The following is a 19,304-nucleotide window of genomic DNA, read 5'->3' as shown; positions in this document are numbered from 1 at the left end:
ACCGCTGTTTCTCGACAATCACTGGTCCGATCTAATTGAAACTTGCCAGGTATATTGCTGGGGCCCTGTGGACGTGCCTTTTCAAGGTTTGATATTAATCGGACAAGTGGTTCCCAAGTTATGGCCATTTATTTACCAAACCAAAAACAGGACACGGTGCTATGACGTCACAAATGACGTGACAATTCTCTTCTTCTTTTTTTCTTCTTGTTTTTTTCACGCACGTACAGCCATGCACGTATGGGCACACACATAGGGGCATGCACGTACGGGCTCGCACGTACGGGCTCGCACGTACGGGCACGCACGTACGGGCCCACACATACGGGCCCGCACTAGTAATTCAAAATGCACTTTGTTTGTCACTGACACAATTATAAATCCTCATTGAGCTGAACCTATGTCTGCAGTGCTGCCTCCAGGCCCTATCATGTTGTATAATGAATTCGCAGTCAAGCTGCCCAGAAGAGGATTTTTGCCCACTTTCACGAGACACCTGAGTAGGGTACTAGCAATTACTTTCTGACTCATTGCCCCACCCATGAGCAATCAGATTGGTTTTAAACAGCATAATGTGACCCTGCCTGGTCCCAAGTGGTCACACCAAATTATAACCGTGCCAGGCAGGGCATTACTATTATTGGGCTGTTTCACAATCCAGGAGCCTTTCCTCCTCAAAGCCAATTTAGCATGACAATATCTATGCTTTGCCTTTAGCCTCAGTAAATGTTGATTCCCCCATTGAACTCAACTTCGAGAGGTACCTTCATCAGTATTCTCTGTGTGTACTCCAAGCAGAACAGGCTTTGAATGGGCATGGATGCTGGCTATCCGTGTTGTTAGTGATGTGTGCCTCAGAAGCCGCCGTGCTGATCAGTCTGATTCAACTTGATCAAACGAATTGGGCTTACAGGAGCCAATACTTGTGAATAAACCTTTGCTGGGATGGTTACAGATAAATTCCTTCCCTTAACTTGGTGATTTGCCTTCACAACTTTAGTAATGGTTGTCTTCCACCCATGGATGAGAGGCATGACCTGCATCGTTATTTTACATCTTTTGAGTGTGCATTATAAAGTGAGCTGTGTTTTCTTTAATCATGAAAGCTCTTTTGTGGACAATAATTATTAACCTTTTCATCCACCTTTCTTTTAAAGACCGTAGTGTATTATTTAATGCTGCATATTCAAGTAGTCTTCGAACAAGATAGATTACACTGTGTGTAGCGGTGGCCGAGTCATAAATACACTGCACTTGCATCCTTAAGGTATATGGGTTCAAAACTAGCTGAATGCAGATATATATGTACAGTGGGGAGAACAAGTATTTGATACACTGCCAATTTTGCAGGTTTTCCCACTTACAAAGCACATAGAGGTCTGTAATTTTTATCATAGGTACACTTCAACTGTGAAAGATGGAATCCAAAACAAAAATCCTGAAAATCACATTGTATGATTTTAAAATAATTAATTTGCATTTTATTGCATGAAATAAGTATTTGATACATCAGAAAAACAGAACTTAATATTTGGTGCAGAAACCTTTGTTTGCAATTACAGAGATCAGACGTTTCCTGGAGTTCTAAACCAGGTTTGCACAGACTGCAGCAGGGATTTTGGCCCACTCCTCCATACAGATCTTCTCCAGATCCTTCAGGTTTCGGGGCTGTCGCTGGGCAACACAGACTTTCAGCTCCCTCCAAAGATTTTCTATTGGGTTCAGGTCTGGAGACTGGCTAGGCCACTCCAGGACCTTGAGATGCTTCTTACGGAGCCTCTCCTTAGTTGCCCTGGTTGTGTGTTTCGGGTCGTTGTCATGCTGGAAGACCCATCCACACCCCATCTTCAATGCTCTTGTTGAGGGAAGGAGGTTGTTGGCCAAGATCTCGCGATACATGGCCCCATCCATCTTCCCCTCAATACGGTGCAGTCGTCCTGTCCCCTTTGCAGAAAAGCATCCCCAAATAATGATGTTTCCACCTCCATGCTTCATGGTTGGGATGGTGTTCTTGGGGTTGTACTCATCCTTCTTCTTCCTCCAAACACGGCGAGTGGAGTTTAAACCAAAAAGCTCTATTTTGGTCTCATCAGACCACATGATCTTCTCCCATTCCTCCTCTGGATCATCCAGATGGTCATTGGCAAACTTCAGACAGGCATGTTCTTGCGCTGGCTTGAGCAGAGGGACCTTGTGTGCGCTGCAGGATTTTATCCATGACGGCGTAGTGTGTTACTTATGGTTTTCTTTGATACTGTGGTCCCAGCTCTCTTCAGGTCATTGACCAGGTCCTGCCGTGTAGTTCTGGGCTGATCCCTCATATCACCTTTCTCATGATCATTGAAGCTCCACGAGGTGAGATCTTGCATGGAGCCCCAGACCAAGGGAGATTGACTGTTATCTTGAACTTCTTCCATTTTCTAATAATTGCGCCAACAGTTGTTGCCTTCTCACCAAGCTGCTTGCCTATTGTCCTGTAGCCCATCCCAGCTTTGTGCAAGTCTACAATTTTGTCCCTGATGTCCTTAGACAGCTCTCTGGTCTTGCCCATTGTGGAGAGGTTGGAGTCTGATTGATTGAGTGTGGACAGCTGTCTTTTATGCAGATAACGAGTTCAAACAGGTGCAGTTAATACAGGTAATGAGTGGAGAATGGGAGGGCTTCTTAAAGACAAAACTAACAGGTCTGTGAGAGCCGGAATTCTTACTGGTTGGTAGGTGATCAAATACTTATTTCATGCAATAAAATGCAAATTAATTATTTAAAAATCATACAATGTGATTTTCAGGATTTTTGTTTTAGATTCCGTCTTTCACAGTTGAAGTGTACCTATGATAAAAATTACAGACCTCTACGTGCTTTGTAAGTGGGAAAACCTGCAAAATCGGCAGTCTATCAAATACTTGTTCTCCCCACTGTATATAGTTCGGAAATATAATATACCAATAATAGAAATGTTGTTAAATTGGGTTTAGTTTTGAAACAAAAAAACCTCTTTGCTTCACTAAATACTCAGGTAGAGTGTAATGCACACCTGAGCTGCTCTCAAGGTGCCACCAGTCCACACTCTGAGGTTCACTGTTCTGACCCTCAGAGCAACTTGGGATTTATTTTGCACATATCCGATTAAATACTCAGAAAAGGCAGAGCTCATCTGATCACCTGGCTCATTTTGGAGGGAATCCATGTTCAAATCCCATCTGCCATACTATGTTTGTCCACTGTCTCCTAATACAACAAGAAGAAATAAAACAAGGAACTTTGGCAGCACAGGAGAAGACCATTCGGCTAATCATTCCTGCACGACACCAACACCAGTTAACAGCACTCATCCACATCTACCAACATCTACCTCCAAATCCTACAAATATTCCTGTACTCCTCCATCTCCGTTTCTTCTGGGTACCTATTTAATTCCAATTTCAACCTGTCTACTCTTTCTGCTGCCATGACCTTTGTCGGGAGACCATTCCATGCATCACCTACTCTCTGACTGAAAGACCCCTGTCTTAATGCTATCCTAACTCTCATCTTCTTTACCTTCAGGCTATGGCCCCTGGTGCTGTCAATGTCTCTTCTGCTGAAGAACTCTACTCTACTTATTTTGTCGATACCCTTCATAATCTTAAACATCTCTGACATATCCCCTCATAATTGCCTCCTTTCCCAATGTATAAAGTTCCTGTGTGACAAGTTCCAAGGCTACCCCTTGCATTATGTAGTCCCTATTTTGGTTATTACTCTTACTCATCCCCAGCATCTTACATTTCCTTTTGTTTTAAAACTGCATCTGCCAATCTTTTGCCTCATCTATTAAAGTATCTTGACCTTCCTGAATCTGATCACCTCCCTCTCTGCTATCTACTTTTCCTCCAAGCTTTGTGTATCTCCAAATCTAGAAAGTTTAACCCCACGATCCAGATCGTTGATGTAAATTTTGAATAACAATGGTCCGAGTACTGATCCTTGAGGAGCCACGACTTACATCCTCCCAGCCAGACATCCTCCCACTCATAGCCACTATTTGCTTCCTATCATGAAGCCAGTTTCCAGTCTAGTTAGTTTCCCGACCAGCCCTTGCCCTTGTTAGTAATACCCTTGTAATTCATGTAAAAAGTACATTGATGTCTACTTGTGTCTCTGTCCTACATGTGATACATGTACAAGCTTGTCCATGAGCCTTAGATCAATATCGGTGCAATTTGAACACAATGAAAACTGTATTTATAATTATTCAACACTTCACTAATTTTTTTCCCCACAAAAGGAAAATACAGAAAGGTGGACCCTCTTACCGAGGTTATGGTGCTTCAATTTGGATGAGATGAAAGATTGAATTATCCATTAATTTTAAGCAAGTAAAAAGTGAATAAGTTTGCAAATTTCTTCCCAGAGGAAGAATTCAGCATGTTGGTGATAATCCGACATGTGCTCAATAATGCATTAAGGTTCGACATTGTCTGCATTGCAATTAAAGAGTTTGAGATTTTTTGGACTTGTTGGTGCTGAAAAGTGGCACAAATTGCTCTCCTGCCAACCTGATGTCCTCAGTCTGCTGCACAAAGTGTTGAGAAAAATCATTTTATCCATTATATTATATTGTTCCATCAGCCATGAGCTGTGCGACATTTTAAACCACTTGCGCCTTCATTGCGTCGTAAAATCCTCTTACAAGTGGTATTTTTAACATGCGTAGTGCGGTGAGTTGATGAAAAATATTCGCATGAACTTTCAGAAGACCATGATTTTGATTTTGTTTTGATTATGATGGTTGTAGCCACTAAGTCATGGAGATGTGAACACGGGTGGCTGTAATGAAAACCAATGGCTGTATTACTCACTATTACCGTGCTGAGGATGCGGCTGTAAAGCTACGGTCTTTGATAGCGTGGTACATGACATTGCTTTTGGATGCTGTGCTTTGAATGTCTACACTGACACTGATACCAGGTAGTTTAACTTTTACTGATGCTGAAATAGAAGTTTAACTTTTACTGATGCAAACATTGTCTCTAAATTAAAATGAAATAATACATCATCCAAAAGCGAAATATGATTCTCAGATTAATATTTTATTTGTTGAAAATTACTTTCAACGTTATATCCGAACATTAAAATGTATTACATGCTAATTCTGAATGAAGATAAAACTGAACCTCATTGCAGATATAATATTTGGTCGAGAAATGCACTCAGCACACATGTGCACGCACGCACGCATGCACACACACACACACACACACACACACACACACACACACACACACACACACACACACACACACACACACACACATTGGTTGCCTTTCTTACCCAAAGATGGATAAGATATCTGACATATCTGACGTGCAAATCCATGGGAGTGTGATTTTGTTTTGGGGTAGAGAACATATTCCCACCCAACAACCACACTCCATGCCTGGTGTTGGCTTAATGGTTAGCGTGGTGGGCTTGGGATCCTAGGATCCTGAGTTCAAATCCCACTACCTGTTGAATTAACACCAGGTGGGGTTGACTCTGCCTGTCATCCTTCCGAGCTCGGCAAAATGAGTGCCAGCTTGCTGGTATCCTGTGTCGGAGTAGCAACCCGTCCAGGATTGTGCCCAATAGCCAAGGAGACTGCTTAGGCAGCACCAACGGTCTACACAGAGTATGGTCCCCATGGATGGGTTGATGGAACCACACTCTAGGATAGCATTCGATGTAACCTGGTGAAAAGAATATGCAAGAACAACAGACCACTTGCAACATGCAATTTATAGAATAATTACCTCTGCCAACGAAGGTCTAAGGAGGTTATGTTTAAATCCATCTGTCCGTTTGTTTGTCTGTCCACTCACTTTTAATCGTCTAGAGGTCATAATTTTAAACCGATCTTCACGAAACCTCACTACATGGTGGAGTTGGTGGTTCAACAGAATCATATTTATTTTTAAGGTCAAAATTTAATCAAAGGCCAAAGGTCAACATCTTTATCAGATTTCTAAAATCCTCAATTGACTAGAAATTTGAAGCGGATTTACATATCAGGTCACTGAATTCAACGAAACAAGTATTTTTGAGGTCGACATAGGCCAGACTATTAAAATTGTTAATTTTCGTTCGATTGACTTGAAATTTGAAGAGGATTTACATATTTGCTCATTGAATTCAACCACCAATTATTTTTAAGGTCAAATTTATTTTATATATTTTGCAAGTATCGTGGTCTGCATGACATCTTTCTTGTTATTTGAAAAATCGAAGATTTTTCAAGTATATTGGTTCGTCGATTTTGTTATTCTGTCTGTTTTTCTGTTTGGCTGTCTGTTTGTCACCGACAGGTCACAATTTTAAACTGATCTTCATGAAACTTCACAACATGGTAGAGTTTGTCAAAAGGAAGAAGCCTATTGTTTTTTGAGGTCAAAAGGTCAAAAGGTTAACAACTTTGGTGAGATTTCTAAAATCCTCAATTTTCATCTAATTGACTTGAAATTTGAAGAGGATTTATATTCCAGGTCAACGAATTCAATTAGCCAATTATTTTTGAGGTCATCATAGACCAAAAGGTCAACATAGGCCAAAGGTCAACAACTTAGGTGAGATTTTTAAATTCCTCAATTTTCATTTGATTGACTTGACATTTGAAGAGGATTTATATGTCAGGTCACTGAATTCAACCACCAATTATTTTTGAGCTTAACATCGACCAAAATGTCAACATAGGCCCAAGGTCAACAACCAAGTTAGTATTTCTAAGATCCTCAATTTTCATCCGATTGACTTGAAATTTCAAGAAAATTTATATTTCAGCTCACTGAATTAAACCAGCCAATTATTTTTGAGGTCAACATAGGCCGAATTTCTACAATTTTCAACTTTCATCCGATTGACTTGAAATTTGAAATGGAGTTGCATATTTGGTCATTGAATTTAACCACCAGTTATTTTTGAGGTCAAATTTGTTTTATGGATTTTGCAAGTATCGTGCTCTCACAAGGTATTCTAGTTTTTTGTTTGTTTGGTTGTCAATTGCCTACAGGTCACAATTCTAAACCGATCATCATGAAACTTTACCAAGTTGTAGAGGTCGTGCCATCTGAGAAGCCTATTGATTTTGAGCTCAAAGGTCAAAAGTCCACTTGAGGTCAAGTTTCTAAAATCGTCATTTTTCATCCGATTGACTTGAAATTTGAACAAGATTAGCATAGTCCATCACTGAATTGGGAAAGCAACTATTTTTGAGGTCAAAATGTCATAGGTCAACTCAAAGTCAAACTTCTAAAATCATCAAATTTCATCTGAAAATTCGTCAATTTTCATCTGATTAACCTGAGAAATAAGCAGCCATCGCATCGTGCATCACTGAATTCGGAAAGCAACTATTTTTGATGTCAAAAGGTCAAAGGTCAACTCAAGGTCAAATTTCTAAAATCATCAATTCCAATCTGAAAAATATTACATTTTCATCTGGTTGACCTGAGCTTTGATGAAGATTGTCGATTTTAATCTTAATGGAACGGACAATTTGATGCATCCATTGCAACCTTTGGAGAGGGGGGTGGATTTTGCATTGTATCGTGCTCTGCATGACATCTTTTTCTTCTTTGATTGTGTGCAGAATGTCTCAAAAAGTTTTGGATGGATTTGGATGAAATTGTTTTGGCAGTTTGGGTGTGTGACAAGAACAAACTGAATAGATTTTGATGAATATCCGGATCCGAATCCGGTTACTAGAATTTTTAAGGTGATTTTTCACCATTGAGAGATAGGGCCAAACCAATATATAGCATGATATTTAAAAAAAATTATTGGCCCCGGTATGTTCTACTCAATCAGGCATTGCGTGGCAGAGGTATGCGCCATACCAAGTGCCCTTCTCATTCAAAAATTTCTTGGGCCCTATATGTTCTACTGGATCAGGCATTGCGTGCCCGATGTATGTGCTCTACTGAGCGCCCTTCTGGTTTGTAATTTGTTCAAGATTAAAAAAAAAATATATATATATATATATATATATATATATATATATATATATATATCTCCCACACTCTTTAATGAACAACAACATGGAATATTTACCATCGGTCAACTGTTGCTGGCAGACAAGTCACCAGCTCAAGGTACATTCGAAGGGCACATCAATCATTGATTGCACATACATACTTGCATACACAGACACACAAACACGTCCATACAATTGTGCATACTATATGCACATGCCCCACTCTGTCATTAACGGCCATGATGTTCACATTTTTAAGGCATTCGTTGCAGAGGTCACCTTTTCCATACGATCTTAGCATCAATCCCAAACTTTAGGACATGTTCCATAATTGCTCCTTCGTCTGTTCTGATTTGGATTCTTTCACAGCGCGAATGAGTATGTTCGATATAGAAATGGCAAAACTTTTTAGTTTTCATCGTGATAGATGGATTCGGTGTTGACAGCACCATTAACCTGCGGACAGTGGTTCTGATTTCACTGGTTTCACTGTCTGTGTGGACTTCAAACTGCTGTCCACTTTACCTAACAAATTACCAGAGCAGAAAGCCACCATTTATGGAGGACTGGGCAAGATCCATCTTTCACTGACATGTTTAACAAAGCTGACTTCAGTCGATGTCACAGCATGCAGGAAACTATATAACCTAAAATAAGCTTTTATGCATGATCACAAATGGTGCAGCCATAATTCATGGCAATTCGACACGCAGCAGATGATGTTGGTTCACCACCTTGCGAAAAATCAGTCATTTGGTTTTGGTACTTTGTTTCGCCTTGGTGTATACAGCACACGCCATAACACCATGAGTTTATGCTTCTCATTGTTTTATTTATCCATTGTAGTTGGATGACACGCTGTCTTCCGTATTAATCTGCCTCTGTATGCATTGCCTCCCATGCCCTTGAAGGAGAATCTTCGCTAGTTTAATATGCACAAACGGTGCGCACATCGACACGCTGGTGAGGCTTCATTTGGCCCACACAACTCAGCATTTAGACTGTAATTCTTTTTAATCTAGGTCACGAACATTGCAATCTGCTCTTCAAATCCCACTTTCATTCCACGTATTGAAAGTCTTTTCTTTCTTTTTTTCAACTGGGATTTGTGTCTAATTACCACGTTTTTTATGAGAAATAATCACACTTCCAATGCCTTTTTGAATCGACGATGTGTGAGAATCGACAGTGACCATAAAAATATTTCTCTCCTTTTTTTACTGAGAAGGTCCAACGTATAGATTCCATGTTGTCTCGTTTAATTCACGCATCAAATAAGTTGCTTTGCCAAGCTGAACTAATCGTGACTATTTCACAATTGCAAGGCGGTTTCTGCCACTTTAAAGTGCGAGTAACAACCTTTCGATTGTGTGAGGGACTTTAACTCCACCAATAATTATTTTGCTGCAAGCAAGTCATCTTTCTCTGAGTGATTCATGTAATTGATAAATTTCCTTTATGTTTCATGGGTCCGGTTGCTGTTTCTGTTTCAAGGTTGTTCTTTTACCATACTGGGCACAATGCGTTTCTGGACAGCTTTGATTTAGCTTCTTTTTTTAACCTACATACACGCTCTGCTCACGCACGCATGCTCGTGCACTCACACTCACTCATGCACATACAAACACACCTACATTGCACACAACAAAGTTCAGCTTCCAGCATGATTGGGTCCATGAACCCATAAACCATACTGGAAAACTCTGCTTTATTCTGTATACACACACACACACACACACACACCTATTTTATGTGCATGTTAACATCATAAAGTTTGTCTTTTCAGAACCCAAATGGTTTATTGGGTCCATTTTATGATGAGGCTATACTTTAGGGTTTGAGCATATGATATGCTTTCAGCCTTATCACAAACTTGGAAAATCTAAGAAGCTTTGATGTACTCAGCCATTTGCATGGAGCTAAGTATGTTGGTTTGAAGGTTCCAGTTTATGCTGCAAGCTGATGTATTTGGTTGACTGCACAACTTTAAAATCTGGGTCATAATGTGAGCTCGAGGGTTATTCCGCCATCCAGATGGCACACAAAGCTCCCTCCTGTGACCACGTCTTGTTCGTTGACAGGAAGCATTTGTCATGCAGCCTTTCCATCCCATGCTTGAACTTCTACATACACCTATTATGTATGGTTCTGCAAATCTGAAACTGGTCAGGATTGCAATATGAACCTGGATAGTTTCATTGGTAAGCTTTCATTAGCTTTGTGATTGGTCATCACTGCTTGTTTATGCACCTGTTACTAATGATCACTTTTTTTTTAATTTTTTATTTTAAATGTAACGTGCATATTTCTATTGTAAAATCAGGACATACAGGTGTAGGCAAACATTATCGCGCTTTCTTGTAGTTTTTTTGGCTTTTTTTATTCTGAACTGTTAATTTGTATTTCACTTCACATGTTTTTCTGCACTTCTACACCACACACATCATTAAGCACAGCTCATCTCCTATATGTATGCCTGGTGATGCTGATCAAGTGAGAAAACCCAGGTGCACTATGCATGAGTACATTTAACAATGTACTGTCAGCAAATCAAAGCACTGTGAAGATTTCATCCTCATTCAATAAATATCTGACACCTTCCCCCAACCCCAAAGACATATTGTTTATACAAGATCTTGGCTTATAGAAGAGTGAGGTGACATTTGGTCAAAGGGCCAGTGTGGCCATGTTTCGACAATACCAGATAGGGAAAGAACGAAGAGATGGGGGGAGGAGGAGAGAGAGGAAGGGGGAAGAGAGAGACAAAGAAAGAGAGACAGGAGAGGGAGTGAGAGGAAGGGAGGAGAGAAAGAGAGAAGGGGGGGTTGGGGGATGAGAGAGTGAGAGTAGGAGTAGGACAACAGTTACCTGCAACTAGAAATGTTGAGTTCAGTTTGGCAGCATCAGTATGGGCAGAAAAGTTTGTGGGTAGGGATGTGGGATGAAACGAGATGGTAGTGCACCTCTTGTTTTAAACCCTCAAGGGAAGAATGCAATTCAACCGTCTCTGTGATGCAGTCCCACAAGCAGAGGACTTCAGTTATTTCAAGAAAAAAACTATTGGAGTGTTTTGCTGCGGGATAGATAGAAAGCAACGATTGATGCGGGTAGATAAAACGTTGTACATCCTTGAAAGCGGGGATTCAATGCATGCTGAATTGTAAACATATTGGAACATGGGGAAGTTTGAATGAAAAGTTATAACCTGTATACTTCACAATTGTGAAACTCATCATTATCTTCAATTAATATCTTGCCTCAGGATGGACACACATGCAACAAGTTTGTGTCCATCCTTAGGCAAGCTGTAAATAATTCATAGAACACCTCACCCCAAGCAGTCTGACGAAAGGACATGGGAAGAGTCTTTTTATTTAAACTCTTGCTTTGTGTTTCCAAGCACGATGTGCATTCGTTTGTTTGAGAACCTTGCATAACAGGTGTGATGTTAAATACACAGGGCTATGCATCGCCATATTTGTCAGAATCCTATGTATTAAAAATGTAATGAAGCTCTCTGCATGCATCTGAAGCCTTCTGGTCAAAACCTCTGGGCTGGACAGCTGGCCTGACTCCACCCATAATTTTAATTAGGAAAACCAGACGTCCAGCATGTTGGTGCTGTCGTAAGCCTTCACGTATTTTATTTTGCTTTTTATGCCTTCGCTGATGACGAAGTCGCTGGAGGAATTATGTTTTTGGGTTGTCTGTCTGTCCGTACGTCTGTCCATGCTAATTTTCTTTGTTTTCTCTGCAACCATTTATCCGATTGACACAAAATTTTCACCATAGGTGCGGGGACTCATGTAGAATGTGTGTATGATAATTATGACGTCATAGGTCATGTGGTGTGGCATCCATGTTGGAAAAAGGGAAAAAAATTGGACCTCTGTATCTCTGAAACCGCACCAAGTTAAAAAAAATGAAACTTGGCACCTGGCAACTGCTCTGCATGGGGAATATGAGTGATTTAACTTTGACGTCATCGGTGAAGTGGTATCCCGGTTAAAATTCGACACGAACAATACTGCATCCGATCCGTATGAAAACTTGTGAGGTTCATCTCGGGAGAGATTGGTTGACAGAAAACATTTTTTATGACATCATCAGTCATGTGGTTTGGCAGCCTTATTGTTTTGTTTTTAAGGAAAAAAATCTTCTTCTCCCGAACTGCTTCAGAGATCGAAGTGAAACTGCAGAAAAAGGATCGCCTAGCCATGTCGAATAACATTTGATAACTATGATGCCATAGGTCACATGGTCTGGCAGCCATTTTGGAATTACCATAAAACCTTCAAAAATCTCCAGAGTGGCTGGACAGATTGATGGGAAATGTCACAAACCTATTCCCATTGGCTTGGGGGGTACTAGGTTGATGAAGAATAATTGATGTCACATGGTTTGGTGGCCATATTGGATTAAAGAAAAATATTAAATCATATTTTCTCTGGAACCGCTAATTCGATCAAAGCGAAATTTACCAAGTGTCATCCAACACTATTGCTGCATGCAGTGTGGAAATGATTATGTCATAGGTCATGTGGTGTGGCAGCCATATTGGATAGAAAAACAAACCTTATCTGATCAAAACGAAACTTCACACACATGCTTCTCTACCATATCATGGGCGGACTCCATATTTTCAATCTCATGGTTTGGCACCCATGTTGGACTATGATGTTCACGGATGACATCATGATCTGTAGGGAGAGTAGGGAGCAGGCTGAGGCGAGCCTCGAGAGGTGGAGGTACACACTGGAGAGAAGGGGAATGATAATCAGTAGGAGTAAGATGGAGTACATGTGCGTAAATGAGAGGGAGGATGGTGGTATGGTGCGGTTGCAAGGAGTTGAGGTGGGGAAGGTGGATGGGTTTAAATACTTGGGATCAACTGTCCAAAGTAACGGAGAGTGTGGGAGAGAAGTGAAAAAGAGAGTGCAGGCAGGATGGAGTGGGTGGAGAAGAGTTGCAGGAGTGATTTGTGACAGAAGGGTAGCTGCAAGAGTGAAGGGGAAAGTATACAAGACGGTAGTGAAACCAGCTATGTTGTATGGTTTGGAGGCGGTGGCACTAACAAAAAGACAGGAAGTGGAGCTGGAGGTGGCAGAGTTAAAGATGCTGCGATTCTCGTTGGGAGTGATGAGGATGGACAGGATAAGAAATGAGTATATTAGAGGGACAGCGCAGGTAGGACGGTTTGGAGACAAAGTGAGAGAGGCGAGATTGAGATAGTTTGGACATGTGCACAGGAGGGAAGCGGAGTATATCGGGAGAAGGATGTTGAAGATTGAGCCGCCAGGCATTAGGAGAAGAGGAAGGCCAAAGAAGAGGTTCATCGATACGGTGAGGGCGGACATGCGGGTGGTTGGAGTGTCAATGGAAGATGTGGAGGATAGAGCGAAATGGAGACGGTTGATCCGCTGTGGCGACCCCTAACGGGAGTGAGCCGAAAGAAGAAGAAGAAGAGGTTTGGCAGCCAAGTTAGTTTGAAAATCAAAAATGCAAAAAAATTTTTCTCCAAAACCGCTTGATGGATCAATGTGAAACATGTTGCTTTACATGGAGCAAGAGCAGTAGATCACAACTACAAAGTTTTGCATTGACTGCTACATCAGTTTTCCAAAATATAATTTCTTAATATTTTCCTTGAAACAAATGTGGCTGCCACATCATATGACTGATAATGTCATTGTTAAGTCATATGTATGCTGCAAGTGTAGTGGATCAACACTGCAAAGTCTTCCATCGAAAGGCGAAGCAGTTTCAGAAAAATATATATTTTTTTTAGTATGGTCAACTTGGCATGGGGAATATTGGTTGAAAATTTCAACGTAATCGGTCACTTGGTCTTGCAGCCATTTTGCACAAAAAACCCCCTCATCCGATCAATGTGAAACATGAAAGATGTGATCAGCCACCCATTCTGAATTTCATTTGAAAAAGAGGACGTCGTGAGTCAGGTGTTTGATCGAAGTGGGGTTGTATCAAAGCGGGGCGGTATGGTTTTTTTTTCATGATAGATGTGACTACTCATGTGGAATTTTTTTGTGATAACTAAGACATCATAGATCATGTTGTGTGGCAGACATGTTGGAAAAAAGGGGAAATTTTGGACCTCTGTTTCTCCAAAACTGCTTCATGGAAATAATTCAAACTTGGCACATGTGAAGTACTCCCCATGGGAAGCAAGTGGGATTTTTTTTTGATGATGTCACACGTGGCTTCATTGTGACATCATAATCGCATAGGTCAAATGCTTTATCCAATCAACATGAAAAATTTTGACGGTCATCTCGGGCTAACTTGTAATTGTCAAAAAAAAATTGATGATGTCATTAGTCACGTGATTCGGGAGCCATATTGTTTTTAACATGAAATCTTCAAATATCTTATTCTCTTAAATGGCTTGACAGATCGAGGGGAAATTTCACTTACGTGTTCCACAAGCCTTGCGGACACCAGGGTGTTCAGGAATAATTAATGGGTCACAAGGTCTGGCATCCATATTTGTTTGACTGAAAATCTTTTGTTAATCTTTCTCTTGAACTGCTTCATCAATCGATATGAAACATCACAGGTATGATCTCGTAGACATGTGCAATATATGTTTTAAATTTGAACCTGATCGGACACATGGTCTGGCAGCCAGAATTGTTTAATATTTTGAATCTGGGTTCAGGGATTCAAATCAAACATAGTGCATGTACATGTAATGATTTAATAATGTGAGCAGATGCATTTCTGGCAATGTCATGACGTTGAAGAGTGCCCATGTAGTTTACTTTTGGGGGGTGGGAGTTTTTATGTACACGTATATTTTAATATACACTCTGCAGAGAGTGAAGAAGCTGCTGCTTGCTGATCTGAGGGATAACAGATGGTATGGCAAATGGTCATCAGCAAAGAGATAAAGAGGATTTTCCAGAGAGTCAGAGAGCTCATTGATGAAAACCAGAAAAAGAACAGGGCCCAGAACACTGCCTTGAGGAACTCCAGCCTGGACAGGAAGAGAGGATGAGAAAGCTCCATTAAGGGCCACACGTTGGCTGCAACAGGAAAGGAAATCTGCGAGCCATGAGTGGAGATGTCCTTGGATACCACAGGAAGAGAGTTTTGTGAGCAGGGCAGGGTGCTGCATTGAGGGCACGTGATATGTCTCGGGAGATGGCTTTGATTTCATGTCGCGCATTGAGAATCTCCATCCATTGTTGAGAGAGTGGAAGCAGCATATCCATGGTAGAGTGACCTTGTCTTAATCCAAGTTGATGATCGGAAATCAAGCCATGGAGAAGAAGAAGGATTTATTGTCTGAAGCAATGATGGATTCCATAACCTTGCTGATGATTGGGAGAAAGCTGATTGGTCTGTAGTTACAGGGATCTGTTTTTGCACCTTTTATATGCAGAGTGGTAATGTTTGCTGATTTCCAAGCAGATGGCAGAAGGCCTTGAGCAAATGAGAGGGTGAATAGAAGAGAGAGAGGGTGAGTAATAGCAGAGGAGCAGGTTTTTAGGACATGTGGGCTGAGGCCGTCTGGACCAGTTGCAGAATCTGAGTTGAGGTTTGACAGTAAGCTCTCCACCTTATCAGGAGAAAAGGACACAGAGTCCAGGAAGAGCTGGGTACAACTGGGTAAGGTGGTTACAGAAACCAATGGGTTTGGGACACAAGATTTAGAAGCAAACATGGAGTTTAACCATTCAGCCTTTAAACGTGCAGTGTCAGCTGTGTGGCCAATTGAGGTAAGGGAGGGGATGGTGGGGGAGCATACATCAGAAACAGACTTGACTGGACGCCACCAGGATTTGTAGGAGGGAGACAGGTTTGAGAGTTCAGACTTGAGATTGGAAAGATGTTGTTTTCTGGCTTTCCTGAGGGTAGACACACACTTGTTGAGTTTTGTGGAAGGAATTTAAATTGCCTTCAGTTGCATTCGCCTTCCATGACGCGAAAGCAAGTTGTTTCAGGAAAACTGCCTCAACGGAAGCTTCAGTGTACCATGGGTGGGAGGAATGGGAAGACAACTGAAGACGAGAAGGGATAAATCTGTGCATGAGAGAGAGAGCAAGTTTTTTTGAAAGAATTCCCTGGATGAGTTGATGTTGGAGGAAGTAGAGATGGGAGACCGGTCTCGAAGTTTGATGGCTGCTTGGAGACCCTACCAGTCAGCCTGAGTGAAATGCCAGACTCGACAGCACTGAGGTGGTTCTCTAATAACAGCCAGAGAGATGTCTGCTTTGATAAGCATGTTGTCAGATGAACTGATTGGAGTGGAGGAAGAACAGCAGATCTTTTCATGGAAATTGGTCAAAATCAGATCCAGAAGAGATGGAGGACCATTGTTTGAGATTCCGGTCGGGAAGTTGAACAATTTAGTCACTCCCAAGGAGTCACAGAAGTCTTTTGCTGAAGTGCCACGACAGGTGAGAGAGGTACCCACACCCAGCCAACTGCATGATGACAGTTGAAGTCACCACATATGAAGACGAGAGAGTTGGGATAAGAGGATAGAAATTGGTCCATGTTTTTGTTTGGTGGATGGTACAACACCCACATGAGGTGGGAGTGGAGGGGAAGCCATAGCCAGAGATATTCCTGGGGGTGTAAGTGAGAGAGGAATAGAGTCTTTGATGAAGAGAGCAGCTCCCCCACCAGGACAAGGCTCAGGTCTGACTCCTTCGTATATGTCCCTGGTTATTTACTCCTCCAGTATAACAGAGACGTCTTGAAAGTGGAAAGTTTCTGTGAAGCAGATTATGTCTGGTTTGTCAGTGGCAACCTGTATGGAAGGATCTTTAAGATTTGAGCGAAGACCATGGATGTTTGAGGTCCACACTGTTAAGGAAGAGGGAGGGGGGAGGAGAGGGGGAGGGTAGGATGAGGGAGGAGGGGGAAGTTAAGGAGAGTTTTTGAAAGAGTGTGGGTGGTTCCAGAAGAGCTTGGGGAGAGGGTGGGATGAGGAGGAGAAAAGGCTCGGTGGTGATGGGTTGAGGTACAGTGGGGAGTAATAAAAGACAGGGCAGAGGGCAGTTGAAAATTGGAGGATTTGGAGTGATAAGATGGAAGAGAGAGGGTGGGGGAATGTGGCATATTTGTGGATGTGAGGGGGGGGAACTTTGGGAAGGGGGAGTGAGGGGAAGATTGGAGGGAGAAGGGCGAGAGGAGAGAGTTGAGGGAGAAGGGTGAAGGGGGAGAGATGAAGGAGATCAGTGAGTGGGGGAGTTTTTGAGAAAGTGAGAGGGAGGTGAGACAATGAGAGCAGGCACCACCAAGGTGCAGGAGGACGATGGGAGAGATGGGGAGAGGTAAGAATGAGACTTAGTAGAGGTATGTTGAAGAAGGAAGCAGGCAGTGGGGGAGGTACAAGATTTGAGGGGTTGGGAAGAGGAGGAGGTACAAGATTTGAGGGGTTGGGAAGAGGGGGAGGTGTGCTGAGAAGAAGGAAGGAGCATGTTTGTGGTGATGAGTGTACTGATTGAGAGAGTGAGATCTCTGTTAAGATAAAATGGAGCCCACAGATGTTAGAACACCACACACTCTGGGACAACAGAGGAGGAGCTGATACTAAAGCAGATGACAGTGAAGAGGTGCCAAGAGCAGAGGTCGGGTGTGGGGCAAAATAGGAGTGGTGAGGAGAGTGAGGGGTTAGGAGGAGGTAGATTTAAGGAAGTGGGGTGAATTGGCACTGAAGTTGGAAAAAAAAAAGGGTGATTGATGGAACACGAACTAACATTGCAAATTGGGATTTAAATTTTTTTAGAGTCAGAGATACGATTAAAGAGATTACGTGAGGGATGCAATAAAGGTGAATTAAGAGAATGGAGAAAAAGAAATGTTGTAGCAGTGGGACTTTTTGACTTGTAAGAAGGAAAGGTAGAATTTAAAACAGTCTTTTCAAGAAGAAGAAGAAGAAGAAGAAGAAGAAGAAGAAGAAGAAGAAGAAGAAGAAGAAGAAGAAGAGTAGTGAATCATGATACAATACTGAGAACCACACGTGTGAAAGGGGACGTTGTAACATTTTAAGTGACCGTGCTTTTTATTTTTTGATTAAGATTGCGTAAGATTGGTAAAGAAAAGGTTGAAGAAAAATCGTGTAGGTGTTCGTGAATAAGGATCGGCAAATGCAGAAGGAAGCTGGTAGTTCGAAGAGTGTTACAGGAAGAAGAAGAGTGGGTAGAGGAACACGTGGTTACCGGATGTGTAATGTGAGAGGTTAAAAGAATTAAGATTTTATTTATTTATTTTTTAAAGATTAGGTAAGGTGGGTAAAGAAAAGGTTGAAGAAAAAACCGTGAATGTGTATGATGAATGTGGGTTCGGAACAGTTGAAGATGGTAGATCGGCAGAAGGAGGAAGAAGAGTCAGTACAGGAAGTCACGTGGTTACGTGGGGTATAATGTGAGATAAAAGGTTTTTTATATATATTTTAAGACATGAAACAGAGGATATAGTTGAGAGGGGTTAAAGGAGAGTGGAGGGAAAAGTGGAGAACATAAAAACTGATGTTAAAAAAGGAGAAAAGAAAATAAACACGATGGTGCACACAAACGGGAAGAAGGGTAGGCCTCAAGTAAACCTGATTTGAAAAGACGACGAAAACTCCACAATTAGCACAAGTTTTAACACAAGACTGAACTAGAAACACACAGTAAACACGGAGATAACAAAATAACACTAAAAATGCGACAAAAACGACTGGAAAACTTATCTTGGAGAAAATCGGCAGAGACCCTGAAAAGGAACCGCCAGATTGCTGGTTGATGATCAAAATACTGTGGATCCCGAGGAAAACTTTGTTTTAACACTGTAGTAGATTCACCACCCATTACCGCAAAACAAATCAAAGATTGTACTCAAAAAGACCCGGTCTTTACCAAAGTGTATGAGTACACCATGTCAGGTTGGCCTAATTGCAGTACCAACTCGAAGGGTACTTGGTAGAGCGCACACCTCTGCCATGAAAATGCTGAAGCTGAAGCAAATGCAGAATGCCTGATCGAGTAGAACATATCGGGTCCAATAATTTTTTTAAATATCATGCTGTATATATTGATTTAGCCCTATCTCTCAACGGTGAAGAATCACTTTGCAAAATTCTCAGATCCGGATCTGGATTTGGATCTTTAACATAATTGAATCAATTTGTCCTTGACACACACACACACACACACACACACACACACACACACACGCACACACACACACACACACACACACACACACACACACACACACACACACACACACACACACACAAAACCTGTCCATCAAGTTTTGTCTGAATGCGTCAACAACTTTTTGAGATATCCTGCACACA

General features: G+C 41.6%; 1 protein-coding gene across 7 annotated transcripts in view; it reads left to right on the top strand.

Moving 5' to 3' along the window:
* LOC147028068 (zinc finger protein 385D-like) overlaps nt 1–19,304 on the top strand; it is a 465,436-nt gene that overhangs the window by 375,856 nt on the left and 70,276 nt on the right. The window lies entirely within an intron of this gene.

Source organism: Eptatretus burgeri, chromosome 4 (genome assembly GCF_056783735.1).
Source record: "Eptatretus burgeri isolate ZD-2024b chromosome 4, Ebu_testis_v1, whole genome shotgun sequence".
NCBI lineage: Eukaryota > Metazoa > Chordata > Myxini > Myxiniformes > Myxinidae > Eptatretus > Eptatretus burgeri.
Note: the sequence above shows the minus strand (reverse complement) of the source record. Positions and strands in the feature narration are given on the sequence as shown.